We start from the raw sequence: 15,872 nt of genomic DNA, 5'->3' as shown, positions 1-15,872 counted from the left end.
GTACAAATGGACATAGACTTTCTGCATTGTGCTACCCAGAGCAGTGGGGAGGCGCAGCGTAAAGCCCAACTAGATGCAGGGCTAAAGACTGAAAAGGACATGGGGACTCTGCATATGCCTGCTATGATCCAGCAGATGGCTGGGAAAATTGAGCTAGGGGTGACCAAAACAGTGCTGGTACCATGTTCCCTAGTGACAGCTGCTGCAGGGTTGCCCAGGGAAACTTCCAAGGAGCTTGCAGTGTTGGAGCAGAGAGTTTCCCAGGTCAGCTATGGAGCTGCCCAAATAGGCAAAAGTGCCCCTTTACAGAGAGCGGGTGCTGTGAAGAGTTGCTCAGAGGTTATGGTGGCTCATAGACAACCCACAAAAGCAGTAGCTATGTCAACACATAATGAGAATATTGATGGTCATGCTGACAATAGTGTTGGCCAATGTGATGTGATTGGTGATTATAATGCTGAAAAATGGGTTTCCTGTAATGTTACGACTGAGTCACACAGTGAGAGAGTGTGGGCGCAGCCCCACAACCCTACGTGTAGCCCAGTAGGCAAGGGGTTAATTCAGCCTGCAAAAGTTGAGGGTACAAAGCTGAATGTGTCTGTAGTGCCACCAGAAAAAGGTGTTCAAAATGGTGTGCTGCACCAAGCTTTAGGTGAAGCATCACCCCAATGCAACGTTGATAAAAGTGTGGTGTTACAAAATGATGTATATAGAAGTGAGGAATGTGCAGTTAAAGCTAATGAATCCCAGGTTTCTGTGCGGCTTTCTACAGCAGGTGATGCAACGCTGTGGAACACCCATGGTGGAACCACAATGGACTGGGACAGCTGGGCCAAACAATTGCTAGCCATGCTGGGTAAGGCTAACTTAAGTAACAAGGGTGTGGACACAACTGCTATGCCAGACAGGGGGATCGCAGAGCCGCTGGTGGTTGAGGGCGTCCTGGTCCCTGCAAAGGTTGCTGCCCTCCCCTCTGAAGAAACAGTTCAGGGCACTGGCATCGCAGATGTGTTGTCCACAGCCCCACAGCTAAATGATATTGAGTATCAAAGTGATAGTGTGACTTGTAATGACCTGCAGAGGCTCACCAACACTGGTGCAGAAGGGATAGGTGTGAGACATGTGTCTGACAGCTCTCCAGGGGAGCAACAAGCTGTGATGATGGGTACCTCCAAGGAGGATGAGGTCTCTTCAAATGTCTCACCCTCGCAACCTGCAGTAGCTGAGCCCCTCCATGTCTTGGACAGGGTAGAAGACTCTAGAAAGTTCTGGTGTTTAGACATGGGATGTTTAGAGATGACCGAAACCTTACTGGAAATGCTAGAGTTGGTAAAAATGAACTCGCTGTATACTTGGGTATCTCCACCGCAGTTGGACCAGGTGGTGCTGCGTAGCACCAATGGGTGGAGCCAGGTGGTACAGGCAGTGCTGGGAAACCATGACCAACAGTGGAATTGGTGGGACCAATGGTTAACCATTTGGCACAGGATCTCCAGATTCTCTGTGAGCGTACTTCTAGTTATTGATTGGTATGGAAGGCACGCAAGAGAACTGCTTGAGATATCAGAGGTCTCTCCGTCTGGGGCGGTGACTAGAAAAATCTCTGCTGGTGTGGTCCGAGGTGCGGCGGAGCAGTGGTCAGTAGAGGGCGCAGATACTGCCTTACCCGCTAGGCCTCATGAGAAGGAAGGGCCCAGAATGGACTCAGCAGTAGCAGAGATGCTTTCTGTCACTGGCCCAGGGGTACAAGTTAAGGTGCCCGGAGACACTATGGGAGAAAGTGTTAATGTTGGTTGCCATAACAATGTAATGTGTACACCTGGAAAAAATGGTTTATGCTTGGGTCAGGGTAGTTTGTTAGAACAGGTACCCATGGAGTGTTTGACAATGGGTGAGGTGGAGCTGTGCTATGGTCCCGTCGGACGTAGTCCCTCCTCAGGTCTTCTTCTAACAAACACTGAATTGGAAAGCACTGATGATATGGAAAGCTGTGATCTGTTAAGAGTTCGTTCTGTAAACAATGATTTGGTTGCAGTGGGTACCAAGAAAAACTGTTTTGAACCTGAAATACCGATGGTGAAGGGTAAAATGGGTATTTGTAAGTTGAAAGGAGGGCTCAAGGAAGGCAGAGTTCCCCCAAGAAAAGTGAATAAGCCCAGGGACCCCAAAAGAAGAGGAAGGCTGAGTATAGGACAATATAGGAACCTGTTAAGATCCAGGGGGGAATGTTCCTGGAAGCGCACCCGGAAAAAGGGTTGGGCCTACGTGGCTGACAGCCAGCACAGAGGTGTCCCAACCATCATGATGGGTGCTGGTGTTCCTCCCTCCGGATCGAAACAAAGGGGGGGGGATATGTGACAGAGCGAGGCTCTGTCCCTATGAAATTAGAGGTAAAGGAGACACAGAGTTTGCATATCTGCGGACTGCAGGACTACAGAGTGTAGAGTTTAAATGGAGAAAACTGCTCTGTCAGTTTTCTCCAGGTTTTGCTAGCTCCAGATGGGATTCTGTAGTTTGGAGATCCCTGAGAGTTATGGGTGGGATGGGATCTCCAACCCTGTGTCCGGGTCTTGAGGCTAGCGAGCAGGGTGTGTGCCCAGCTGCACACAGCCCATATAACGAGGGGATTTGTGTAGGATGGTGGTGTGTGAGCAGCTTGCTGCTTGAAGCTGTGCATGTCCAAAGCTGTGTGAAGGACTTGAAGCTGTGTGCGTCCAAGGAGCCGTGTGCTGTGTGTCGAAGGGTTGGAAGCTGTGTGCGTCCAAGCAGTTTGTTGGACGGGGCAAGTACCTATAGCAGCAGTACTGCTGAAGAGTAGCCAGGTGGGCTAGCATTTTCGTTCTGATTTTGCTGTATTTAATTTAAGCTTGGACCCCTGCGTGTGATTACTGGATGGACTAATATTTTGTTTTCTTCTAATAAACGTGGGCTACCAGGCCCTTAACCATACACGCCTGACTGATGTGGACTTAAAAATGCATCTACCAATTGAGCTAATCACCCCAATGTCACAATATATATATATATATATATATATATATATATATATATACATACACATATACATACTTTTCATTGTATCCTTAATATGTACATAATGCATCGTGACCACAAAAATATCTATTAGATATAATTTATGTTACGGTAATGACCTTTGGATAGACCGATCAGTGTACGATTTAATTAAAGTATGTCCAAAGTGGGAACACATCAGTTTTTCCCAATTTATTATTATCATTAGAATAGCCATGCCTCTTTGGGTAATGCCTTCAAAATCTCATTAAATATGGCGCCAGGTCAAGCATATAGTTGTCACATACCTGAAGAGAGACTGAAATGATGAGGTCGGCCTCTCTTGTATCTCTAGTCCAGGTCCTGCTGAGGGTGAGACAGAAGGAGCCGAAGGACCAGAGACACACAAATTCCTGCAGATGAAGACCAGAAGACTTGCAGCAGGAAGTTAAAGCCGGTCACAGGACTGTAGTTGCAGAGCAGGACGCAGCTGGTCGCAGGACCGTGGTGGCAGACACTCGGATAGTAGCGCTGAGCCGAGCAGGGCACAGAAGCAGGGTTGTCAGGAAAGCCGGGTTCATCAATGGGCGGGCAGCAGGGTACAGGCACATCAGGCTGAAGCAGGTCAGGGAGGAAGCCAAAGTTGTCAACAGGCAGGCACCAAGGTACTTGAGCATCAGGCAGAGACAGGTCAAGTGGGGAGCCAGGATCAAGAGCTAGGATCAGCCAGGATCAGGAGCTAGGAGTCCAGAAGCAAGGTCAACAGGAGCCAGGATCAGCAATGGGATCAAACAGAACAGCGCAGGTTTCAAGGCCACAGGATAAAGCTGAAGATCAGCACAGACTGGTGGCTGGGACCCCTTTAAGTAGGCTGCCTGGCGCATAAGCGCGCACGGGTGTCAGCCGCGAGCGTGTGCATGTGCTCCAGCACATGTCCACACGCCAGCGCGTGCCTGTGTGCAAATGCACGCCGGACGGTTTCTTTTCATTTCCTTACAATAGTTCTTAATGGACTTTGTTCTGAATAATTTTACCAAAAATGGCCACTGTAGTTTTAGATACCATGGCCATCTTGGACTTCTCCGGTCTTCTATATCTTATCAAACATGAAAAAGAGTAAATGTATCGACACATCAAGTGGTATGGTGGATACAAAATTGATGAATAAGCGTGCCACGTCTTGAATTAAAGTCGTATACAAATGAAAAAAAGGAGGGGCTATGGACTTTCTAGGCACAATTACAAAATCTGTTGTTAAAAAGATATAATTTTATTTACAGATATAACAATAAATTCATAGACATTTTTAAAAAGTCATAAACAAATCACAAATTCATCACAGGGGATGTTACCGCTCTGTTGCCATAGCCATAATGTAGTTAATAGTAGGAAGAAAAAATTCTCTTGAATATTAAACAGTCCAGGAACTGGTATATGGGCAAAATTGGGGAACATCAAGGATGATTAAATGCTGGTGCTATGCTCATGCTTGACATGTTTCGTGTATCTTTACGCTTCTTCTGGAGCTAATCATGACTAGGTTTAGACAAAAACAACACATTTTTTTTTCTGTGAATATTTTTTACACCAAAAAAAGTATGTACTTAACTCTATCCTTTCCGCCTCCAGCCCACTATATATCGTCTTCATTTTTTCTATATTATGTTACGTGTGCCCCCATGGTGCCCCTTATGAGCTGTCTCCTTTTTGCGCCACTGCGTCATTCAGCTCAGACTGTCCAGATTGCATTTTAATGTTTTAAATATATAATATACCTTGTAATATCCTTTTGTGTAAAAAAAATTCGCAAAACATGTCGAGCATGAATATAGCGCCAGCATTCAATCATCCTTGATGTTCCGCAATTTTGCCCATATACTAGTTCCTGGACTGTTCAATATTCAAGAGAATTTTTTCTTCCTACTAATAACTACACTATGGCTATGGTATCAGAGCAGTAACATCCTCTGTGATGAATTTGTGATTGTTTATGACTTTTTAAAAATGTCTATGAATTTAATGTTATATTTGTAAATACAATCATATCTTTTTAACAACAGTTTTTGTAATTGTACCTAGAAAGTCCATAGCCCCTCCTTTTTTTCATCTTATCAAACATGGTGCTGTGGCAAACACATAGAACCTAACGGACTCCGATTTGATTAATCTTACCAAAAATTAACCAATATTACATATCATAGGACATTGCAGACAGAAGTCCAAAATGGCTATCAAAAACGGCCACCGTAATTACACAGGTCACGATGCACTATAAATAGGAGGTGAGGTAAGTACGGATGCACGCTCCAGATGACGTCAGAGTGACGAAGCGCATAGGGTGGCATCATCACTTCCGGTCATCGGCAATAGTGTCAGCAATACATGCTTTATTGTTTGTGCCTAAATGTGAGTAAATTTCCACATCGTTTTACTGAAATAAAAGGTTTAATAGTATTACATTATTTTTATACTTTATTTAATTAACTTCATTCATATTTTGCATCGGGATCTTATGTTCACTATTTGTATGCACATATTTGCACATGATTGTATATCAAGTTTACTTTTATATTTATATACCACTATTAGTTGTTATTTTGGTATAGAGGCCTGTGAGCATATTTAATTATAGTACTTCAATTTTGAATCACTGAATTTTATTATTATATCACCATTATTCAATTATTAGTCAAGTTAGCATTATATCTATTAATGAACAGCGCCACATCTACTTTCTTTTTTCTTACCATTTACCCTACCAAGGTGGGAGTAATTAGTAGCGGCAGCAGTTCCCTTTGATTATCATTTTTTACACACTTTACTTTTCACACACTTCAATTTTTCTCTGCTGGTAATATTTTTTAATATATATTTTTTTTTCCTTTGCGCGTAATCATATATATCTAACTTACATATAGCCCTTATACATAAGGAAATGAAGGATCCAAAATGATGTGCTTCATATAGGCCAATAGCATTATTGAATATGGATGCTGTGGTAAAGGGTGCATCCAATGCAATCATTAAAATGCAAAAAAGTGATTCATATAAATGATATGTATACATTCAAAATCATGTATAAACGTGTATTAGTGAGTGGCTTCAATTTAAACATGTGCACAAATGTCTCAGAAAAAAATAATTAATATATTTATGATTGCTCAAACATATCATGAAAAGTTCAAAACAGCTCCAAAATTCTTTCTAGATGATTCCACTCCAACACCATATGAGAAATTAAATCCAGTGTTCCAAATAATATCCGTGACTTTTCTCCCAAAGTGACAACAAATTGCGCTCACCAGATGGCCCTGGCCAGCAAGTGACCATAAGACGTACCTTCTCAAATCCTGGAAACCATTCAACAATCTTTTTTCAATCAATCGTTCACATGTATAGTGAATAGGGATGAGCCGAACACCCCCCCGGTTCGGTTTGTACCAGAACTTTCGAATGGACCCCAAATTCGTACGAACGTTAGAACCCGCTCCTCCACCGCTGCTCCCCATTGAAATCAATGGGGCAGCGCTGTAATGCCGCCGCAAAACGCAGCTATTGTTTTAACCCTTTCGCGATCGCTAGCGGGGGGTAAAAGTGCCCCGCTAGCCCCCGAAATGTGCCGCAAATCCGCCGCAAATCCGGCGGTAAAACGCCACTAAAAATAGCGGCGTTTTACCGCCGATGCAAATTGTGTGGTGTGAAAGCGGTCTAAAATCGCAAGCAGTTTTAAATGACATATCTGGTTCCTGCAATATGGTTGAAAATCATTGAGAAAAATGGCATGGGTAGCCCTCCCTGCCCATTACCAGCCCCTTTGGGTCTTGTACGCATATTAAGGGGAGCCCCGTACCCATATTAAAAAAAGAAATACGTGTGGCCCCCAGGCCCTATATACTCAGAACAGCAGTATACAGGCAGTGCAAACAAGACAGGGACTGTGTAGGTTTGTTGTGTTAAGTTGAATCTGTTTAAAAATGTACCAGTTGAAAATTACAAAGTGTAGCTCCAGTCAAAAAAACTATTTTTAAGCTTTTTGGAAAACATAGAAAAGGGTTATCACCCCTGTATAATTTGTTTTGCCGTCCATCTTTTTTCATCTCACTTGCTGTTGTCTCCTTCCATTTGCAAGTAGGAGATGTTTGTAAGTTGGATGTTTAACAGTAGGGGCCTGCCCTATATGCTCTGCAGAAATGGCGGAACAAGGTGTTGGTTTTGCCACAACATTGTAAGCCCTCAAAGTGACTCTTGGTGGGCGCTGGAGCGCCCTGCTGTGAACGATTATTTCAACTATTGTAATTACATGCCATTGTTAAACAGTGGTAGAAAAATTGACCTTTGGTGGTTGTGGTGCCGGTGCCACAACACTATAAGTCCTCACAGTTACTCTGGGTGGGCACAGGAACGGGCCCTCCTGTGAAATATTATATCAAGAATTGTAATTACATGTCCCTGTTAAACAGGGTCAGAAAAATTGGGCCTTAGGCACTGGTGCTGGTGCCACGACACTGCAACCTCTCCCATATACTCTAGTTTTAGTGCAGGAATTAGCCCTGCTGCAAAAATTGTAATTAAATGCCCCTATTAAACAGGGGCAGAAAAAATGGGCCTTAGGCACTGGTGCTGGTGCCACGACACTGCAACCTCTCCCATATACTCTAGTTTTAGTGCAGGAATTAGCCCTGCTGCAAAGCATTGCATCAAAAATTGTAATTAAACGCCTCTGTTAAACAGGGGCAGAAAAATTGAGCTGATGGCATCACCCAGAACCAGAAATTTTCTTCCAACATATCAGCGGAGGAGGAAGAGGATAGACAATCAACATAACAGGACAGTCACTCAGCATCAGCATAGGCAGTCTTGAAGGGATGTGATATTTCAAAAAAAATTTATTGGTTACATCAGCTTCAGGTGCTTGGTAGCTGTGGGTGATCCAAGACTGATTCATCTTGATGAAGGTCAGTCGATCAACTGATTCGGTGGACAGGCGCACCCTGTGATCGGTAACAAAGCCACCAGCAGCACTGAAGGTGCATTCCGAAAGAACGCTGGATGCAGGACAGGCCAGTAGCTCAATTGCATACTGTGAAAGCTCTGGCCAGTGATCCATCCTCAAGACCCAGTAAGCCAGAGGATTTTTAGTGGGAAAGGTGTCCAAGTCTGACCTTGCCCCTAGGTATTCCTGAACCATGTAAATCAGACGCTGGCGATGCTTGCTGGAACCGATCATACCTTGGGGCTGCGGACTAAAAAATTGTCTGAAAGCATCGGTCAGACGGCCACCTTCTCCACCGCTCCTTCTGACCGATGCCTCAGCAACACGTTGTCCAGGACCAGGAGTTTGTAACCTCCCGGTCTCTGGGAACGCGTTGCACAGACCTTTCTGCAAGGCCTCCTGGAGATGTCTCATCCTCTGCTCCCTCTGCGATGGCAAGATAAGGTCGGCAACCTTACCCTTGTACCGTGGATCAAGGAGAGTGGCCAGCCAGTATTGGTCCCTTTCCTTGATCTGAAGAATACGAGGATCCTTCCGCAGGCTTTGCAGGATCAGGGAGGCCATGCAGCGTAGGTTAGCTGAGGCATGATCCGCAGCTACCTCCTCCCAGCCACATACAAGTCCACGGGTTTCTTGGGACTGTAAATCATCCCTACAAGACTGCTGCTACTGCTGATGCTGAGTGCCAGCCTCCACCTCCATGCTGACACAGTCATCCTCCTCCTCGTCCTCATCCTCTTCCTGTGTGATGGGTGGAACAGCAGGAACACTGTCTGGATAAAGGGGGCCTTGAGAGGCAAGGAAGTCCTCCTTTTCCTGCCTCTGTTCTGCCTCAAGTGCCCTGTCCATTATTCCACACAGCGTATGCTCCAAGAGGTGGACAAGAGCTACAGTGTCACTGATGCATGTACTGTCACTGCTCACCATCCTTGTGGCCTACTCAAACGGTGACAGGACAGTGCATGCATCCCTGATCATGCCCCACTGGCGTGGTGAGAAAAAACCGAGCTCCCCTGACCCTGTCCTGGTGCCGTAGTCGCACAGGCACTCATTGATGGCCCTCTGCTGCATGTGCAGCTGCTGCAGCATGGCCAACGTTGAGTTCTACCTGGTGGGCATTTCACATATAAGGCGGTTCTTGGGCAGGTTCAACTCCTTTTGGAGCTCAGCCAGCCAAACACAGGCATTAAATGATCAGCGGAAATGCACACAGACTTTCCTGGCCTGCTTCAGGACATCCTGTAAGCCCGGGTACCTGCCCAAGAACCACTGCACCACCAGGTTAAGGACGTGAGCCCCACAGGGCACATGGGTCAGTTGTCCCTGTCGGAGGGCGGAGAGTGGGTTGGTGCCATTGTCGCAAACCACCATTCCTGGCTTAAGCTAGTGTGGCGTCAACCACCTCTCGGCCTGCCCCTGCAGTGTGGCTCCTGTCCCCCAAACAAACCAGCGCAAGCACGGCATGGCATCGTTTTGCCTGCGTACTTGCGTAGGCCCCTGGAATGCCTACAGAGCACCGCTGGTTCTGAGGACAGAGCATTGGAAGAGGCCATGGAGGAAGAAGAAGAGGAGGGGGTGGAGGAGAGAGGTGTGTCACAACCAATAGTAGCATTTTGGAGGCGTGGTGGCGGAACAACCTCCAACACTACTGCACCTTGTCCTGCATCCTTCCCAGCTGCCAGAAGAGTGACCCAATGAGCCGTGAAAGACAGGTAACGTCCCTGTCCATACCTGCTGGACCATGAGTCAGCGGTAATATGCACCTTACCGCTGACTGCCCTGTCCAGCGAGGCAAGGACATTGCCTTCCACATGCCGGTAGAGAGCCGGAATCGCCTTCCGTAAGAAAAAGTGGCGTTTGGGGACCTGCCACTGAGGAACCGCACATTGTACAAACTCACGGAAGGGGGCCGAGTCTACCAACTGAAAAGGCAGCAGTTGAAGTGCTAGCAATTTATCCAAGCTAGCATTCAACCGCTGGGCATGTGGATGGCTGGGAGTGAACTTCTTTCGCCGGTCCAGCAGCTGGGGCAGGGACATTTGCCTGCTATAATCGGACGTGGGTGTACTGCTAGCAGAGTGCCCGGAAGCACTTGGCTGTGACACACCTAATTCTAAACCTTCATTCCTCTCAGAGCAGGTTTCAGAGAGCACTGAAGGTCTAGTGGGGTTGGAGATCCCAGCTGATGAGGAGCAAGGAGAGGTCCGCTTTGTTCTTTGGTGTGGGTCTTTGAGGTACGCTTGCCAACGAGCTGGATGGCAGGTCAACATATGTCTGGTCAAGCATGTGGTGCCCAAGCGGCTGATGTTTTGGCCACGCGAGATACGCTTGAGACATATGTTGCAAATAGCAGCCGTGCGATCTGATGCACTAGTCTCAAAAAAGGCCCACACCAAAGAACTTTTAGAATAACGCGCAGAGGCAGCGCCCTGCACAGGCGGAGCTCTGCGGTGTGATTCAGTCGGTGTGCTGCCCCTAAGCTGGCCCCCGGAGGGCATCCTGCCTCGTTGGACATGTGCCTCCTCCTCCTTCTCCTCCTCCTCCTCTCTCCTACCAGGCACCCAGGTGGAGTCAGTGCCCTCATCATCCCCTCCCTCTTCATCGCTGGAGCAAACCTGGCAATATGCTGCAGCTTGTGGAACATGACTGCCAGATTGCTGTCCTTCTTGAGCATCCCCTATCTCTGCATTCACGCTACTGCCTTCCTCTAGCTGAGTATCATCATCAGAGCCTACAAAACACTGGGCATCCTCCTGGAGCATGTACCCAACACTGTGCTCAAAGAGTTCAGGAGACTCCTCAGGAGGACGTGGTGGGTCTAGGGAAGGAGTCACTGATGATGACATTGAGAGGAGGGAAGACGATGCGTTGGCAGCTGCTTTGCTAGTACCCTGAGCCTGGGTGAGAGAGGATGAGGAGGATGAAGAGGGCTTGGTCATCCACTCTACCAAGTCGTTGGCATGTTGCGGCTCAACATGTCCAGCTGCCGAAAAGAAGGACAAGCGTGTCCCATGGCCACGTGCTGATGATGACGATGCACCGCGTCCACGACCAGCACTGTTGTCTCTAGACACAGAGCCTGCTTGCCCTCTTTTATCGTCTCGCGCCTGTCTGCCTCTCCTTGCTGGCCTTCCAGACATGGTAATGGCCTGAAGGGAGTTGGGAAAACCAGCAATTGGGTAGTGTATATTGTGCTGGAGGCACACACAACTTCCACTAACTCCTGCAGATGGCAGATGGCTCAAATAGAGAAGAGCTATGTAGGTGGATATAGCGGTGTATACTGGGTTCAGAGCACGCAGACAGCATGCACAATCTCCTAACACTGACTGCAAGCTCTATTATAAAAGATAGATATATCGCTAGCTATATAGGTGAATATAGCGGTGTATACTGCAGTCAGTGCACGCAGACAACAACCACTACAGAAGAGCAAGAACGAAAAATCGGCCGATAACGTTCGGTGTATACTGTGTTGAAGGTACACAGAACACCCACTAACTGCTACAGATGCCAACACACTACACAAGGCCGCCACGCTGGTGGCCTTATATAGTGTGGGGCGTGTACTACACAGCCTGAGCTTTGATTGGCCACAGGCATCCTGCCTGTGGCCAATCATGGCTCTCCTCACTGCCGGCGCTGTGATTTGCCAAGCATGTGGGGTCACAGTGCATGCTTGGCCAATCATGAGCCAGAAATGCGCTGCACCATTGCAGTGCATTGTGGGGCATGAGCGCCACTCGAATTTGGTGCGAACGGCCCATAACGTTCGTAATTCGCCGAACGGGCGAACAGCGGATGTTCGAGTCGAACGTATGTTCGACTCGAACACGAAGCTCATCCCTAATAGTGAACTTGGTCTAATAAACCTGAGAAAAGCCAGATGAAATCCTTGTTATCCATACCCCGCTCCAATCTCCCGCATCTGAAAATCAAGCTCCGTCAGAAAGAGCCAGGCAACCCCCCAGCAAAAGTGATGTAGAGTGCATGGCAGACCTAGCTTCTATAAACTTTATCAGAATAATAAAAAAACAAAGGGAGACATCTAATGGACAGACTTGGCAGGCCTAAAGACTATACCATTCTTTTTTATAATTGTTTGATGGCTTCCCATACTCCTTTGGTTTTCCTCTTTTTATTACTTTAACCACTTCAGCCCCGGACCTTTTTGCTGGCCAAAGACCAGACCACTTTTTGCGATTCGGCACTGCGTTGCTTTAACTGACAATTGCGCGGGCATGCGACGTGGCTCCCAATCAAAATTGACGTCCGTTCTTTCCCACAAATAGAGCTATCTTTTGATGGTATTTGATCACCCCTGCGGTATTTATTTTTTGCGCTATAAACAAAAATAGAGCGACAATTTTGAAAAAAACGCATTATTTTTTACTTTGTTATAATAAATATCCCCCAAAAATATATATAAAAAAAAATTTTTCCTCAGTTTAGGCCGATACGTATTCTTCTACATATTTTTGGTAAAAAAAATCGCAATAATCGGTCCGTGGGACCCGTGGGACCCGCCATCATACCCACGGGGGTCCCGACCAGCACGCAAGCGCGCCGGTGGCAGCGCGCTCGCGATGGCAGGGCGGCATTAAAGATTGGATGTACCTATACTCCAATATGCCTGCCTGTTCCATTCTGCCGACGTACATCGGCATGCGCTGGTCGGGAACTGGTTAAATTTTCCTTATGTCCTCTTGTACCATATTCTTAAAAACAACAATGAATTCATGACTAGAGTTGAGCGGATACCTGGATGTTCGGGTTCGAAAGGTTCTGCCGAACTTCGAAAAAAAGTTTGAGTTCGGGACCCGAACTTGACCCGAACTTTACCCCGAACCCCATTGAAGTCAATGGGGACCCGAACTTTTGAGGACTAAAATGGCTCTAAAAAAGTAATGGAAGGGGCTAGAGGGCTGCAAATGGCAACAGAATGTTAAGAGCATGGCAAGTACTTTGCAAATAAATGTGGATAGGGAAATAACTTAAAATATCATAAAATACATAACAATAAAAAATAATAATCTTGACCTAGGAGTACGAGGTCCATATGGAGTAGGAGGTTGAGGTGGCAGTGGATGTGGCAGTGTAGGTGGAAGCGGCGGTGGAGGAGGACGAGGTAGTCAACACTGGTTTTTGTTTTAAATTTTTTTTTTAAATTAGGGTACACCCCAAAAGAGTGAGAAAGATCAAACATACAACAATGGCTGGATAAGGCCGGTATAAGTCTAGTCTGCAAAAGGTACGGACAAGTCCTGTGGGATCCATGCCTAGTTCATTTTAATGAATGGGAGCTTGTCCACATTGGCTCTGGACAGGCGGCTGCGCTTGTCTGTGATAACGTCCCCTGCCGTGCTAAATACACGTTCAGATAATACACTGGCTGCAGGGAAGGCCAGCACCTCCAAGGCGTAAAGGGCAAGCTCAGGCCATGTGCCCAATTTAGAGACCCAGAAGTTGAAGGGGGCAGACCCATCATTCAGTACGTGTAGGCGTGTGCACACATACTGCTCCACCATGTTGGTGAAATGCTGCCTCCTGCTAACACTTTGCATATCAGCTGGTAATGCTGGTTCTTGTGGCATGCTGACAAAGCTTTTCCACATTTCGGCCATGCTAACCCGGCCTTCTGAGGTGCTGGCGGTGCCCCGGCTGCGTTGGCGACCTCTTCCTCCTCCTCTGCCTTCACCTTGTGCTTCCATTGTGCCCCCACTGTCAAGTGGGAATGCCACCAACAGCTCGTCTACCAGCGTGCGCTTGTACTCGCGCATCTTACGATCACGCTCCAGTGAGGGAATTAAGGACGGTATGTTGTCCTTGTAACAGGGATCCAGCAACGTGGCCACCCAGTAATAAGCACCAAATGTGGGCAATTCGGCGGTTGTTGCGGAGACACTGCAGCATGTAATCGTTCATGTGTGCCAGGCTGCCCAGAGGGCAACAAAATGGGAGTTGTATCGTCTGTGTCCTCTGTATCCCCCAGCCAAGCACCAGTGATGGCCATGAGCTGGTCTGGGTGCCACCCTGCTGTGAACATGGTTCCTCCTCCTCCATCTCCTCCTTGTCACCCTCCACCTCATCATCCTCCAGAACTGTGCCCTTGCTGGACAATTGTGTACCTGCCGTTTGTTGGTGCAGGAACCCGCCCTCTTGTGAATGACTGCCCTGAAAGCCTTTGAAATTATCCTTCTTCCTCCTCCTCCTGTGCCACATCCTCTTCCATCATCGCCCGAAGCGTTTTTTCAAGGAGGCATAGAACTGGGATAGTAACGCTGAGAACGGCGTCATCGGCACTGGCCATGTTGGTGGAGTACTCAAAACAATGCAACAAGGCACACAGGTCTCGCATGGAGGCCCAGTTATTGGTGGTGAAGTGGTGCTGTTCCGCAGAGTGACTCAAGCGTGCATGCTGCAGCTGAAACTCCACTATGGATCTGTGCGACCACGGCCTCTTCCTCTGAACTACACAGGTCACCTGCATGACATTGATTCCATGTGGGGTCGAGGACCTCATCATCCTCCACATCATCTTCCACCTAGTCTTCACCCCTGCCCTCCTTGTCGGTCCGCACAATTGCGAAAGCAGCAGCAGTTGGCACCTGTGTTTCGTCATCATCTGAGATGTGCTGTGATGGTCCTCCCATGTACTCATCTTCAAACATAAGTGGTTGGGCATCAGTGCGCTCAATCCCTTCCACTTCTGGGGCAGGGCTAGGTGGATGGCCCTGGGAAACTCTGCTAACAGAGTTATCAAAAAGCAGAAGAGTGTCACGGTCGGGAGTGAGGCCGAAATGCTGAGAGGGCTCCCCTTGCGGCCGAGCGCAGCACAACCCTGAAGTTGACACAGGGATGCAGTGCCCACAGTAGCACAGGTTGCCAGGTAGCAGCAGCAGAGGTCAAGTACTGGGTAAGTAAGTCCGGGTGGCAACTGTGCAAGGAAATCCGAGAGTAGGCAGCGGAAGTCCAGAGAATGGTCAAATACAGGCCGGGATCAGGTGCAGAGAGCAGATCAGGAACGTCGGGTACAAGCCAGGAGTCAGAGCCAGGAGGATAACAGGAACAGGTCAAGCAAGCCGGGTCGGTACACTGGAGGTCGGATAACAGGAAGCACGGGTTCAGGTTCAGGTTCACGGGAAAGCTGACGATAATCCAGCAATGCAAGACTGTCAGGCGGTCGTTTAAATGGGCGAGATGACCGGGTCACGTCGTGAACGCGTCGGAGCGATCGTACGTCTACGTCGAGTACGTTGTGTATTCGTGGCATCCCCGCGTACGCAGGCCCGGTTAGACGTAGCGTCGGTCGTTCGTCTAGAAACTACTCTGCGTTTACGTAGGCGCTGACGCGCGCTAACACGAACGTACCTCGTGAGATTGCGGCTATTTCCCTGACAGTGCCTCCCCCCAAGGGGCAGCCTCCGGATGCCCAACTGAGCCCATTTCTCAGGATACCGGCTGCGGAACCTGTGTAAAAGTTTAGGAGCATGTACATGATTGGCAGGCTCCCACGAGTTCTCCTCAGCAGAATACCCCTTCCATTTAATTAAAAACTGGATGGTCCTACCTCTCCGACGACAGTCGAGAATGGATTCGACTTCATACTCGGTTTCTTCACCAACCTGAACTGGAGGCAGGGGCACTTCTTCTCTTCCTGAAAATGGACTAAAGGTAACAGGTTTAAGGAGGGAGACATGAAATATAGGATGAATTTTAAATGATTCAGGCAGAACAAGTTCAAAGGCTACGGGATTAATCTCCCGTTTGATCTCAAAAGGACCCAGAAATTTAGGTCCCAGCTTCCGGGAGGGACAAGGTAGTTTTAGGTTTGCTGCTGAAAGCCACACCTTATCCCCTGTCTTGA

Source organism: Lithobates pipiens, unplaced genomic scaffold (assembly GCF_037356315.1).
Source record: "Lithobates pipiens isolate NorthernLeopardFrog02 unplaced genomic scaffold, aLitPip1_a1.2 Scaffold_18, whole genome shotgun sequence".
Classification (NCBI taxonomy): Eukaryota; Metazoa; Chordata; class Amphibia; order Anura; family Ranidae; genus Lithobates; species Lithobates pipiens.
The sequence above is the reverse complement of the archived record's forward strand: the minus strand, read 5'-3'. Positions refer to the sequence as shown.